The sequence below is a fragment of the Vulpes lagopus genome, chromosome 15 (genome assembly GCF_018345385.1).
Source record: "Vulpes lagopus strain Blue_001 chromosome 15, ASM1834538v1, whole genome shotgun sequence".
Lineage (NCBI taxonomy): Eukaryota > Metazoa > Chordata > Mammalia > Carnivora > Canidae > Vulpes > Vulpes lagopus.
The window spans coordinates 23,286,123-23,299,186 of record NC_054838.1 but is presented as its reverse complement, the minus strand read 5'-3'; the positions used below and the strand labels follow the sequence as shown (position 1 = coordinate 23,299,186).

At 40.9% G+C, this 13,064-nt stretch overlaps 1 protein-coding gene across 3 annotated transcripts in view; it reads right to left on the bottom strand.

Annotated features, from left to right (window-relative positions):
• NUP98 (nucleoporin 98 and 96 precursor) overlaps positions 1-12,783 on the bottom strand; it is a 121,952-nt gene extending 109,169 nt beyond the window's left edge. For all 3 annotated transcript variants that reach the window (XM_041730007.1, XM_041730009.1, XM_041730008.1), the window contains exon 1: positions 12,611-12,783. The gene's annotated coding sequence lies outside the window, so the exon portion shown is untranslated. The remainder of the gene's footprint in view (positions 1-12,610) is intronic.
• Between the last annotated feature and the right edge of the window lie 281 nt (positions 12,784-13,064).

Sequence of the window (13,064 nt, the reverse complement as noted above, 5' to 3'; positions counted from 1 at the left end):
ATTCCGTTCCAGTATCCAAACTATGCACTTAATGAGTTGGACCAAAGTGTTCCAACAAGTACAAAAGAGAAGTTTGGCTTCCCTATCCCAGATCTGTATAAAAAACAAGTTAAAGGTATAGTCTATTCAAAAGTAAACACTGGGGCATCCCCGGTGACTCAGGGCTTTCGCGCCACCTTCAGCCCAGGGCATGATCCTGGAGACCTGGGATCGAGTCCCATGTCAGAATCCCTGGATGCAGCCTGCTTCTCCCTCTGCCTGTGTCTCTGTGCCCTTCTCTGTGTATGTGTCTTTCATGAATGGATAAATAAAAATCTTTTAAAAAAAAGTAAACACTGTCCCTCTGATAAATTTTCCTTAAACTTATGATATCCACTACCATTTATCAGCCAGGAGACAAGAAAATACTGAGTAAACTATGTATTTTTAACCTAAAGTCTCAGAAAATAGCCAATCATGCTTATCTGGACTTTGTGACAGGTAGGATGATTTTTCTATTATATACACATGATGAAACAGTTTTTTCTTCTAGTAAAATCATACTTCATTCATAAAACAGAATTAAATACAACACTGAGAGGTGCTCCCCACAATGTCTTGGTGTCCCTTTAATACTTAGTTATTCTAATAAACAAAACTTTTTGTGCAACTTTGGAAAACATGAAGATGTCCCTAAATACCTAATGGTTTTACAAAAATCAACATTCTGTTCCCTATACTCCTCTAGGAAAAAAATTCCAACACACAGTTCTTTATCCCAACATCCAAGAATTTAAGAATTCCAATTAAACAAAGCTCAATGAAACCAGTAGTTCAGCAAATTTTTCAAAATACGATCCTTTCAGACCCTATTCTAGAAATGGATGGGGTGTAAACATTTGTATTTCGAAAGGCTTTTCTTGGAACCAGAGGCTCTATTTCATGTAATCACCATTTCTCTTAGTAATGAGATCTGAAGTTTCCTGCCTTGCCAATTTAACAGGTGTCACAAAGTGTAAAAATTGGGCTTTTAGGGCAGCCCTGGTTGCTCAGCGTTTAGCGCCTGCCTTCAGTCCAAGGCGTGATCCTGAAGACCCGGGATCGAGTCCCACATCGGGCTCCCTACATGGAGCCTGCTTCTCCCTCTGCCTGTGTCTCTGCCTCTCTCTCTTTGTCTCTCATAAATAAATAAATAAATAAATAAATAAATAAATAAATAAATAAATATTAAAAAAGAAAGGTCATAAAAAAGAAAATATTTAGAGTACTGTACCATATTTACTGAAACAATTCCATATGTACGTGGACATGTGCAGTTCAAATCCTTGTTGTCTGAGGGTCAAGTGTACTCCTTTTCTAAATTAATGACAATTACCACTAATGTGTGTTTTTTAAGAGATTGTATTATCTGAGAGAGAGAAAGAGAGCACAAGACTCCCCAGTGAGCAGAGAGCCTGATGCAGGGCTCGATCCTAGGACCCCGAGATCATAACCCAAGCAGAAAGCAGAAGCCTAACTGAATGAGCCACCCAGGCACCTCCACTAGTGTGTTTTTTAAACACAGGTTGTGGACAGTCCTGGTGGTGCAGCGGTTTAGCACCGCCTGCAGCCCAGGGCATGATCCTGGAGTGCCAGGATCGAGTCCCACGTCAGGCTCTCTGCATGGAGCCTGCTTCTCCCTCTGCCTGTGTCTCTGCCTCTCTCTCTCTCTCTCTGCATCTCTATGAATAAATAAATAAAATCTTTAAAAAAAATAAAAATAAACACAGGCTGTATGATCAAGTTATTTGAGAAGTAACTTCTAACTTAAAAATCAAGTTTGATGGCTTCTTAGAACAAAAGGAAACCATAAAAGGGAAGATTCTTCATAGAATTTGTCATTTAATTAAGAAGTTACAAAAAGAAAGAGATCACAAAATGGCTGAATACAAAGAGCAAACAGTTGTTTGGCCTGTTATATATATACGGTATATTTCACATATATGTGTATGCATGTATGCAGAAATGTTTATGTATATGTATATATTATCTCAAACTAGCTGATCACATTTAAAATAGAGCTATGTCAGGGGTGCCTGGGTGGTTCAGTTGGTGAAGCATCTGCCTTCAGCTTGGATCATGGTCCCAGGGTCCTGGAATCAGTCCCCCGCATCAGACTGCCTGCTCACCAGGGGGCTTGCTTCTCTCTCTCTCAGCTCATTCTCTATCAAATAAATTTTAAAAGTCTTTTAAAAAGGGACGCCTTGGGTGGCTCAATGGTTGAGCATCTGTCTTTGGCTCAGGGCATGATCCCAGGATCCTGGGATGGAGTCCCACATTGGGCTTCCTGCATGGAGCCTGCTTCTCCCTTTGCATATGTCTCTGCCTCTGTGTGTGTGTGTGTCTCTTCATGAATAAATAAAATCTTAAAAAAAAAAATCTTAGGGGATCCCTGGGTGGCTCAGCGGTTTCGCACCTGCCTTTGGCCCAGGGCGTGATCCTGGAGTCCCGGGATCGAGTGCTGCGTCAGGCTCCTGGCATGGAGCCTGCTTCTCCCTCTGCCTGTGTCTCTGCCTCTCTCTCTCTATGTCTATCATAAGTAAATAAATAAAAATAAATCTTTAAAAAAAAATCTCAAAAAAAATAAAATAGGCTATGTCAGAAAAACAGATTGGGGCCTCTCATAAGAAACATAATGATTAAACAAACTAGGAGCTGTCATTATTCATTAATGGTCTGGAGTTCAGTAGCAACTGCCCCTCCCCACCTTGGTAAAACATAATTTACAATGTACCACAATACCCACCACCCAGCATCACTCATTTCCATCAGCTGCGTGGCCCCACAGATTGAGTCTGTAACTTCTGAAATAATCAGAAGACGCACACGTTTAAAACTGAAAGAGCAGTAAGTGCCAGAAAACACACAGGAAGTCAAAATCAGGTCAGAATGTGAGCAGGAAATATAGGGAAAAATTTGTGGAGATTTAGAATGTGAACTGGATCTTGGGGGACTAGAAAGACAAGAAAAGAAATGAGCACCAGGGCAGCCCGGATGGCTCAGCGGTTTAGTGCTGCCTTCAGCCCAGGGCCTGATCCTGGAGACCTGGGATCGAGTCCCATGTCGGGCTCCCTGCATGGAGCCTGCTTCTCCTTCTGCCTGTGTCTCTGCGCCTCTCTCTCTGTCTCTCATAAATAAATAAAACCTTAAAAAAAAAAAAAAAAAAGAAAAGAAAAGGGCACCAGATAAATACAGTGCACAGGTAAAAATGGCATTTGTATGCCTATCCTATCTGGCCTTAATATTTTAACACCAAAGCCCAGCTCCCCTCATATGGTAAGCATTCATAAATGTACTTATCAGTTCATAGGTAGGTGTCACTAACTTTAAATTATCCAGCTAAACAAGCAAACCAGAGCACTCTGCTACATATGTACCCAGGATATGGTATCAAGATGAGGACACCACCAGAACATTTGGACAAAGTTACCCTTGAGAGTTATTTCAAGCAAAAGAATGAAAATGAAAAAAAAAAAAAGCAAATTGCAAAAAGATACACTTGGCAGATTACGTCAAATAGAAAAGACAATACACTGTTATTTACGGATATGTATATACATAGTAAGAGTAAAGAGGGAGACTAGAAAAATATATGAAAGTGCTTGCCTCTGGAGAAATGAAGGTAAATGAGACACGGGGCAAAGAATTTAGAGGACCCAAACTTTTCTATCATGTTTATTTCTTCTATTAACGGCAGCAACAAAAGATCTAGAGAATGCAGGTATCTGAATTAACTCTATTTTTCCATTGGGGAAAAAAAAAAAAAGTATGGGCACCTGGCTAGCTCAGTTTGGTAGAGCGTGTGATTCTTGATTTCGGCTCAGGTCACGATCTTGGGAGTTGTGAGATTGGGCCCTGAGTTGGCTCCATGCTGAGCATGGAGCCTGCTTGCATAGAGCCTGCTTGTGATTCTCTCTTCCTTTGCCTCTGCCCTTCCCCCACTCACAGCTGTGCTCTCCCTTTCTCTTAAAAAAAATGGGGGGAGAAGTAATCCTAGAGATTGCTATGTGTGGAACTTCTAAATCCATTCAAATTTAAAGGCAATAAAAAAAAAAACACACACATTTAAAGGCACTGCACACATTCAAGTCTTTATCCTTTCAAATATATTAACCTTGCCCAAACTGAAATACTAGCTAACATTTTAACTTTCACTATGTCCCAGGCAATGCCTAAGTACATTTTACAAATTATCTCATATAAACCTCCCAAGAATCCAAAGAGGCAGGTATTTTTAGTCCCTATTTTACAAATGGTGAAATTGAGGCATGATCATAAAGCTACTTTTGACTATTAGCTATGTGTACAGCACCTAGAGCTCCTAGAGAAAGAACACTGCCAACTAATGGGAAAAATGACTTTGCATTCACTATAAATAAGGAAGCTATAAAACCAAAATTTGGCATATTAATCCAGCACTATCAGGGGAAAGAGACACTTCTCTGGCAAACACGACAGTTCTAGTCATCAGAAAGATAATTGCTTGCTCTTTATGGACTGACAATTTATGTGGCCTAGATGAACTTTCCTGGAAAGATTAACCACTTTCTTTACGATTGAATGTACTTATACTCATCACAATTTTTTGATGACATTTTTAGAAAGAAAAATTAAAATGAAATAGTCCTATACAAAAAGAGACAATGCCCTTAAAAAATGTACTTCATTCTTTGTGCTGATCTTTTTTTAAGTGGGCTCCACATCCAGAATGGAGCCCAACAGGGCTTGAACTCATGACCCTGAGATCAAGACCTGAGCTGAGACCATATCAAGTCAGGCCTTATAACTGACTGAGCTACCCAGATGCCCCTGTGCTCAATCTTTTAATTAATAATTCAGACTGTCAGAAACAAGAAGGGCCACTTGTGGCTCAAGTGGTGACCTCAGGGTCCTGGGATTGAGCGATCCAGCTTTCTGCTCAGCAGGGAGTCTGCTTCTCTGTCTCCCTCTGCCCCTCCCGACCTTATACAGACTTTTGCTCTCTCAAATGAAGATAAAATCTTTTTTTTTTTTAAGGGTTTTATTTATCTGAGAGAAAGAAAGAGTACAAGCAGGGAGAGCGGTAGGCAGAGGGAGATGGAGAAGCAGGCCCCTTGCCAAGCAGGGCTCGATCCAAAGAACCTATGATCATGACCTCTGCTGAAGGCAGACTCCCAACTGACTGAGCCACAGAGGCGCCCCTAGATAGATAAAATCTAAAACACACACACACACACACACAAAAGACAAAAAACAGACTGTCAGATACAAGAAAGAAGTAGCCTTAATAAGACACCATTGTCCAGTATTACCCCACTGCCCCATATGAAGCTTAATAAACTGATATAACATACAACTTTTGTGAGCTTCATGAACTCTGGGAACAATGACAAAACCCAGTTTTCTTCCAGCAAAGTGGTGGACAGACCCTGAAACATGGTAACAACCCAGCAATTGCCAGTTTTAAGTGCTATCTGAATGACTAAGCAAGCTGCTGCTCTCTGACAACAGAAAGTTACACAACTGGGAAGCAATTTTTCCTTTCCACTTCACTGAGTTCCTTTGTATCAAACTCAGTAAAGAGCAAAAACAATAAATAATTGTTAGATGAATGAACTAGTACTTCCCAGTTTACAAAGTACGTTTTTATATATCCTCTTGTTTAATTTTCACAAAATACTAGAATAGGCAGGAATTATCACCCATAGTTAAATTGAATGGAAAAAATGACTGTTGAGTTTTGCCTTGACCAGGAGAGGAGGGATAGGAGAGTTAGGTAGAATTCTGAGAAGTTAGCTTAGTCTTAATCATCTAATGTCACAGCCCAGCAAAATCACCTGCTATCCTCATTTTACTGTATCCTTCCTATGATCAATCCCAGATCAAGCAATTCCCTTTGTTAGAACATTCATTTTTCTCTCTAAAAACTATGTCCAGTTTCTCTTTCTAAAAATTGCTGTTCAGGTACACCTGGCTGGCTCAGTCAGTGGAGTGTGTGACTCTTGGATTTTGAGGTTGTATTCAAGCCCCAAGGTGGGTATACCAATTACATCAAAAAATAAAATCTTAAAAATAATAATAATAAATAAACATTGCTAAAGCGCCTGACTCAGTGGGTAGAGCATGTGATTCTTGATCTCGGGGTTGTGAGTTCAAGCCTCTCACACTGGGTGCAGAGATTACTTAAAAATAAAAAATAAATAAAAATAAAAAATAAAAATTGCTGTTCAAGCCTCACCTATTTCACAAAGACTGTCCCAGATCAGACCCTTCAGACTCTTATCAGTATAAAAACACACCCTCTTCCCCTCCCCTTTGCAAACCCAATTACATAAACTAATGCCTCCCAGCTGCTTTTAGTTATGCAATATGTTGTCATACCTGCCACTTGAGTGTATGAGCTGTTTACTTACTACTCTAGTAAAGAGCATCTGGATTTTGCTCAATTTCTTCCATTAGGGTGTAAATTAATTAAAAACAATCTATATTGTGCTTGCTTCAGCAGCACATACACTAAAAAACAATCTTTATTATCTAATAGAGCTTCTTTCCTCACGATGCTGAGTAACATTTTCATCCCCTTAACATAACCCTCATTTGACAGAACTAGTGGAAGGAGTACATCAGATTTCCCAGTAAGACAAATCTGTATTTAAAACTCTCCACCACTTCCAATTCTCTGTAAATCTAAAATTAACTCGAAAAGTTAAAAATGAATTTTAAAAACTCTGCCGTTTGCTACTGTGTAGCTGTACTAGTCACATATTCAACCTCTTAGACCTCTACGTTTACAATTGAACAACAGGGATTATCCCACCTACAATGAAGGACAAAGATGCCTCAAACTAGAGCTCCTCAAAAGTGGGTTGGGTTTTTTTTTCAAGATTTTTAATTTTTTAAAGTAATTTCTACATCCAAAAGGTTTTTGTTTAGCTTTTCAACAAATATTTTTACAATATTTTTAGTTAGAAAAATGCAAATTAATTTCCCCTCACTCTAGGCCTTGACTGCACAAAATATAGCTAGAACACCATACATAAGATTATTTCCCAATACTTTATTTAATGTCTTCTAGTGACCATTTAATACAAAAATAAAATACCACTGTAAACAAAAACACACACCCCTCCACACACACACTGAGGTCACTCTGATCATTCATCTTCTCCCACGTTTCTCACTCCCCTAGTCTCATCCCCAACAAGTCACCTTTAATCTCCAAATCCATTTACCTATTTCTTAAGAAGCTTAAACCACCAAGAAAGGTTAGATGTCTAGATACCAGAAGTCTCTATGTTAAATGAGCATGTGGAAGCAACTAAGGTTTGAAGTGAGGAGTACAACATGCATTCATGAAGGATGAACTGTTTCTTTCCTGAACAAAGAGTCCTAATTCAGCCAATTCTTTCTTCCCTTGATTAGTGGTTTTCAAATATTTTTAGTCATGGAACCAAATACATAAAACAGACATAAGCAGAAGCTGCTCTGGCTGAAGTAAAGAAGAACAGGTGTAGTAGAAAACTACTAGCTGAATGCTTTCAAAGCTTAGAGTTGTACAAACTAATGTGAAAAATCATTGTCCTTCCTAGATCAGAGATTCTGAAAGCGAGGTCTGAAGGCCCCTAAAAGTCCTTGAGACCTCTTCCAGGGTGTCCATGAAGTCAAAACTATTTTCATAATAATACTAAGACGTTATTTACCTTTTTTTCTTAAAGCTGTACTAACCTCAGCACTGGAGTGCAAAAGCAATTGTGTATAAAACTGCTGGAGCCTGAATATGAATCAGGACAATGACCGAAACTGTGAAACAGTCACTGAATTCTTCACTGCCACACACAGCATACACAAAAAATACACCTTCACTTGAATGTCTTTGATGAAGCAGTAAAAATTACCGACTGTATTCTTGACATTTCAGTACACATTTTTTTTAATATTCTGATTATTCTTTGAAATGAAATGGGAAATACTCAAAAGCATTTCTGTATATGGAAATACAAGGGCTATCTCAAAGAAAAACACCTTGTGATTACCCTAGTAGAAAGCTGAACCAGCTGATTTTTTTCATGGAACATTTTTACTTTAAAGAATAAATGACAAAAAAAAAAAAAAAAAAAGAATAAATGACAAACTATGGTTTATTCAGATTTGAAAATTAGAATTGTGTCTGCTACTACGAGCTTGTCAACTTCCCAAATCTTAAGATGGGTGGAAATGTTAACAACTGTATAATTTGTCAACATTTGAAAGAACTACATAACCCAGTCAACTAATGATTTCTAAATAACCAATGTATGATATCATAAAATCATGCATGAGTAAATATCCATTCAAAGTGCAAGACAGGGATGCCTGGGTGGCTCAGCAGTTGAGTTCCTGCCTTCAGCTCAGGGTGTGATCCTGGAGTCCCGGGATTGAGTTCCACATGGGGCTCCCTGCATGGAGCCTGCTTCTCTCTTTGCCTGTGTCTCTGCCCTCTCTCTGTCTCTCATTAATAAATAAAATATTAAAAAAAAAAAAAGTGCAAGACGAACCAATGAATTTTAATATAACAGTGTACTAAAATCAATAATGTGGCTTCAGATTCCATATTGCAACAAATCTTTAGAATAATTTGTAGTGTCCAAGGGTAATATCTTTAATTATTTGAAAAAGTTACTGAAACATTCCTCTTTTCCATCTACTCATCTGTATGAAACTGGATTTTCTTCACATACTTCAACCAAAACAACTTACCACCTGTCTGAATGCAAAAGATCTGCAAATCCAGTGGTCTTCTCGTAAGCCAGACATCAGAGAGATTTATAAACAAGTAGAACACCACCAGCCTTGTCACTAAAACTTTTTTAGTAATTTTTCATAAAATTGTTACATTAACAAATGAGTTTATTTTTTTAAGTCAATGAATCTTTAAAACTTTAATCGCTAGTACAGTAAATATAGATAGATAAATATAGAGTAGATATAACCCATTTAACAAAAGCTGTCTGGAATCTTCAATAATTTTTTAAAGTATAAAGCAATCCCAAGGGACGCCTGGGTGGCACAGCGGTTTGGCGCCTGCCTTTGGCCCAGGGCGCGATCCTGGAGACCCGGGATCGAATCCCACGTCAGGCTCCCGGTGCATGGAGCCTGCTTCTCTCCCTCTGCCTATGTCTCTGCCTCTCTCTCTGTGACTATAATAAATAAATAAAAATTTAAACCCCCCCCCCAAAAAAAGAATTAAAAAAAAAAAAAAAAAAAGCAATCCCAAAACTTCAAATGTTGAGAACTGCTATACTAGACTGTTGCTATAGCCTCCCTCTAATTCATCTGCTGGACTCGTTTCACATCTTCCAATTTACCCTATAACCCACAGGCTTACTATCAGACTTAGCTAATTAGAGCTATATCTTAATAATTTTTATTTCTCTACTACAAAATTCCAATTATGTACAAACTGAATTACAGTTTATATTAAGTACAAACTCTTCAATATGACAATTCTCAGTGACAGTACAATGGGACAAGACTTCCGATCAATGCATATTCATATGACATCAACTGTCTCAGTGAAATGTAAAGATAATGGAATCTCACAGCACCACATTTAACTACATCAATTCAACTACAAGCTCTTTTTGCCCTCTTCCACGAAAAGAGAAATAGATATTGCTTGATTTTCCCAATGGCCTATCCCCTTTCAAACAAAACCTTGATTTCTATCACAGAGAAAGGGAGGCTACCAGAAATAAAGAAAGCGACTCTCAGCTTTTCAGCTTCCTGATATCAGATTTTTACAATTTAAGGGTTTTTCAAGGACACTTTAACAAGACACAATTTATTAGCTGACTTGACAAGCATACACCAGGCAAGATAAAGGTATGATTTAATGAAAGATTGGTAGGCAATGTTTTCTCAAAAGCAGTCATCTCTCAATCAGGGCAATTCTGCCTCCCGGTGGACATCTGACAATGTTTGGAGACCTTCCAAATTATTACAACTCCGGGAGGAGGTGTTATGGATATTTAATGGGTAAACATGGGGAATGCTGCTAAACACCCTACAATACAAAACATAGCTTTGAGACAAAAGGAATTACCTGGCCCAAAATGATAACAGTGCAGAGGCTGAAAAATCTTCTGTAGAGACATGCTATGCCAAATACTTAGGTTCAATTCCAAACCCAAAGAAACGCACCAAATTCTTAAGAAACAACGTTTAGGTACCTTAACTCTAATATCTATATTGTTAAATCTCCAAAAATGTCTTAGACCGCCCCTAACCTTTCAACAAACTGCATAATCACAGATGTGCACTCTGTTGGAAATTAAACATTAGTACTAACCCTTACTTCCTAGGTTAATTACTACAATAAAAATATCACAATAAAAAAAAAAATCACAATAAAATAATATACTCAATTTCTTCCGAGCTGTTAATTTGGTTCCCTAAAAGCTTGATTTCAACTATCCAGGAACTAGTAGACATGAATAAAGTCAGGTACCAAAGTACCACGAAACATATGAACGGTATGAGTCCTCTTATCTAGGCCCCATATTTCAGGAACACACAATCAGTCTTTTAATAGACAATTTTTAGGTTTAGCTGCTCCCTATTTGTTTATCCCTTCAAGTAAACACTGGACGCCTATTAGGTGGCAAGCAATCTGAATACAAAGAGAAGAAATGGGTGCCTGGGTGACTCAGTTAAGCATCTAACTCTTGATTTCGCTCAGGTCATTATTTCAGGTTTGTGAGCTTGAGCCCCAAGTCAGGCTCCACACCAGCAGGGAGTCTGCTTGGATTCTCCCTCTCCTTCCCTCTCTCTTTCCACCTCTCTAAAATAAATAAATAATTTTTAAAAAAAGATGAAAATATTTTACCACAGTCTAATAAGATAAACAGCTAAAATACAAAATGATGTGTGCTATAAATAGAAGTATCAAATAAGTGTTATGGAAGCTTGCTGGAGACAGAATGCCAGGAAAGGCTTCCCAGAAGAGGGTGATGCTTGAACTGAGAAAATGTCACAGAAAATATACTCTTCACATTTCTGTGTTTAGACTACCGTTCTCTTCTGCTCTTACACACTAGTTTTCAGTTTTTGCTTTGTCATCTAAACAAGAACAAAGTGACGATATGACCAGTGCGAACAGACCAAAGTGGCAACTTTTAACTCAATTTCCTCAAATCTTAATGAAGAGCCAAAAAAAAAAAAAAAAAAATTCTGTCAAAGTATTTCCCAGTACCTGCAAATTGTCCGAGTTCTGGTTTTGTTTTTTAAATCTCCTAACTTCTTCCATCAAGTGAACATATCACCTGTCTCCCAGTTAACAAGCTGAATTTCTAAGACTGTCCTCACAGGGGATAATCACTGCTCTTTCCTTCCAGTTAGTTTCTTCTTCCAAAGAGAGGTTTCATTTCCTCACCTTTTCCCACTACAATACTTTGGATTCTGTACCAGGAAGGAGCCATAAATTCCAAGGTATAAGAACTACAAAACTACCGCTGCCTATCTAAGTCTTGCCTGTATTTTCTGCTTTCTATTCCAAAACTCTTATGAGTCACTAACTGGATTCTGTCTCCTGAGTCCCCAGCAGCTGACACAAATAATTTCAGATTTGGAATAGGAAATTAGCCAGACATGGGAGTCTTATCCATTCGTTTCCAATACATTTACATCACCGACATTCCTTACCCAACTTTTTAATTCTCATGGTTTAGGTTAGGGTCCCGCAGATGAAGTTTCTGCCTTAACACGAACAGAACTGGTAACCACGCAGAAACGCTGTTGAAGGTTGCTTCTAAATACCGAAGCCCCCACCCCCCTCCCCCCAAAGGTTCCAAATTGAACCTTCAATAATAGGAGGATGGAACACCCAGGGAGAGTGATACAGTAGAAAAATTTCTAGACTGAGGCGGATCTGGTACAGGCTAATCCTAATCCTGTCCCTTCTTTGGACCTCAGTTCCTCCACCTATAAAACTCGCACGTGATGTACGATAGGGGGATTGGCTTAATTTCTAAGGTTCCCCAAAGCTACAGTAATCCAGAAATCCCACCTTTCTCCTCCTCTAGCTTTACACGAAACACGTGGGAGGGCAGAAAATAACCTTTTACTCCACTAGATCGATCTTAATTCTCAGATTTTGTGTTAAAAAGCTTAACAAACTCCCGACCCACCCATCCGAAACGCCGGGCTGCACATTTCCCCCGTGGAGACGTCAAGGCAAATTAAAGCCCGTCCCGAGCCGCGGTCAACGAAGCGCTGGGGAGATCCCATTCAGGGCCCTAAGACGCGGCCCCCGCAAAGGGCCCGCCCACCTAATCACCGCCAGGCAAATGAATGAGTACCACCAGGTACATGGACGCTCCCCGAGGCAGGCTGCCACGGGAGACCCCGGGGCCCTGGCTCCCCCGATCTCGGTCCCCTCCCAGCGCCCGCAGAGCCGGGCCTCGGGGCCGCGGGGTCGCGGGGTCGCGGGCCCCGCCCCCTCCCTCGGGGCAGAAGGTGCGCGCCGGGGCGCGAGACTTCGGCGCGGAGGGCCTGGGACGCCCCGCGCACCCGCCCGCCCAGAGGGGAGGAGGAGCCTGTCGGTCCGGCGCCGCCACCGCCCGTGCTCTCGACTTACCGCGGTGCGGTGGGGGAAGGGAAGTGTCAGGAGTGAAGGCCTAGGCCCGTCCGCCACCCGCCGCTCGGGGAGCAGCGCGCGGCCGCCACGAAACCGTCGCCGCCGATACCACCACCGCCACCGACCGCCGCTTCGGGCGCAGCGCGCAGAGGGCCCGACTGCGTCACACGCCGCCTACCGTCACAGGCTCGCCCCGGGCGCTCCGCCCTCGCTGTCTGCGCATTGGCAGACGCCACCGCCACTCTTGGCCCGCCCTGCGACTCATTGGGCAACTGGTCTTTTGAAACCGAACGTGAGGGCGGTCTCCGGGAGAGGGAGCGAGGGGGAAGAGGAGGGACGGGAGGAGTTACGGGGAGGAAAGGGGAGGGACGGTGGGAGGGACATGGAGTCCCGCCCCCCTCTGCCGCGATTGGCTGGGGCGATTCGTGACGTCACACAAGGCCCCCTCGAGGCG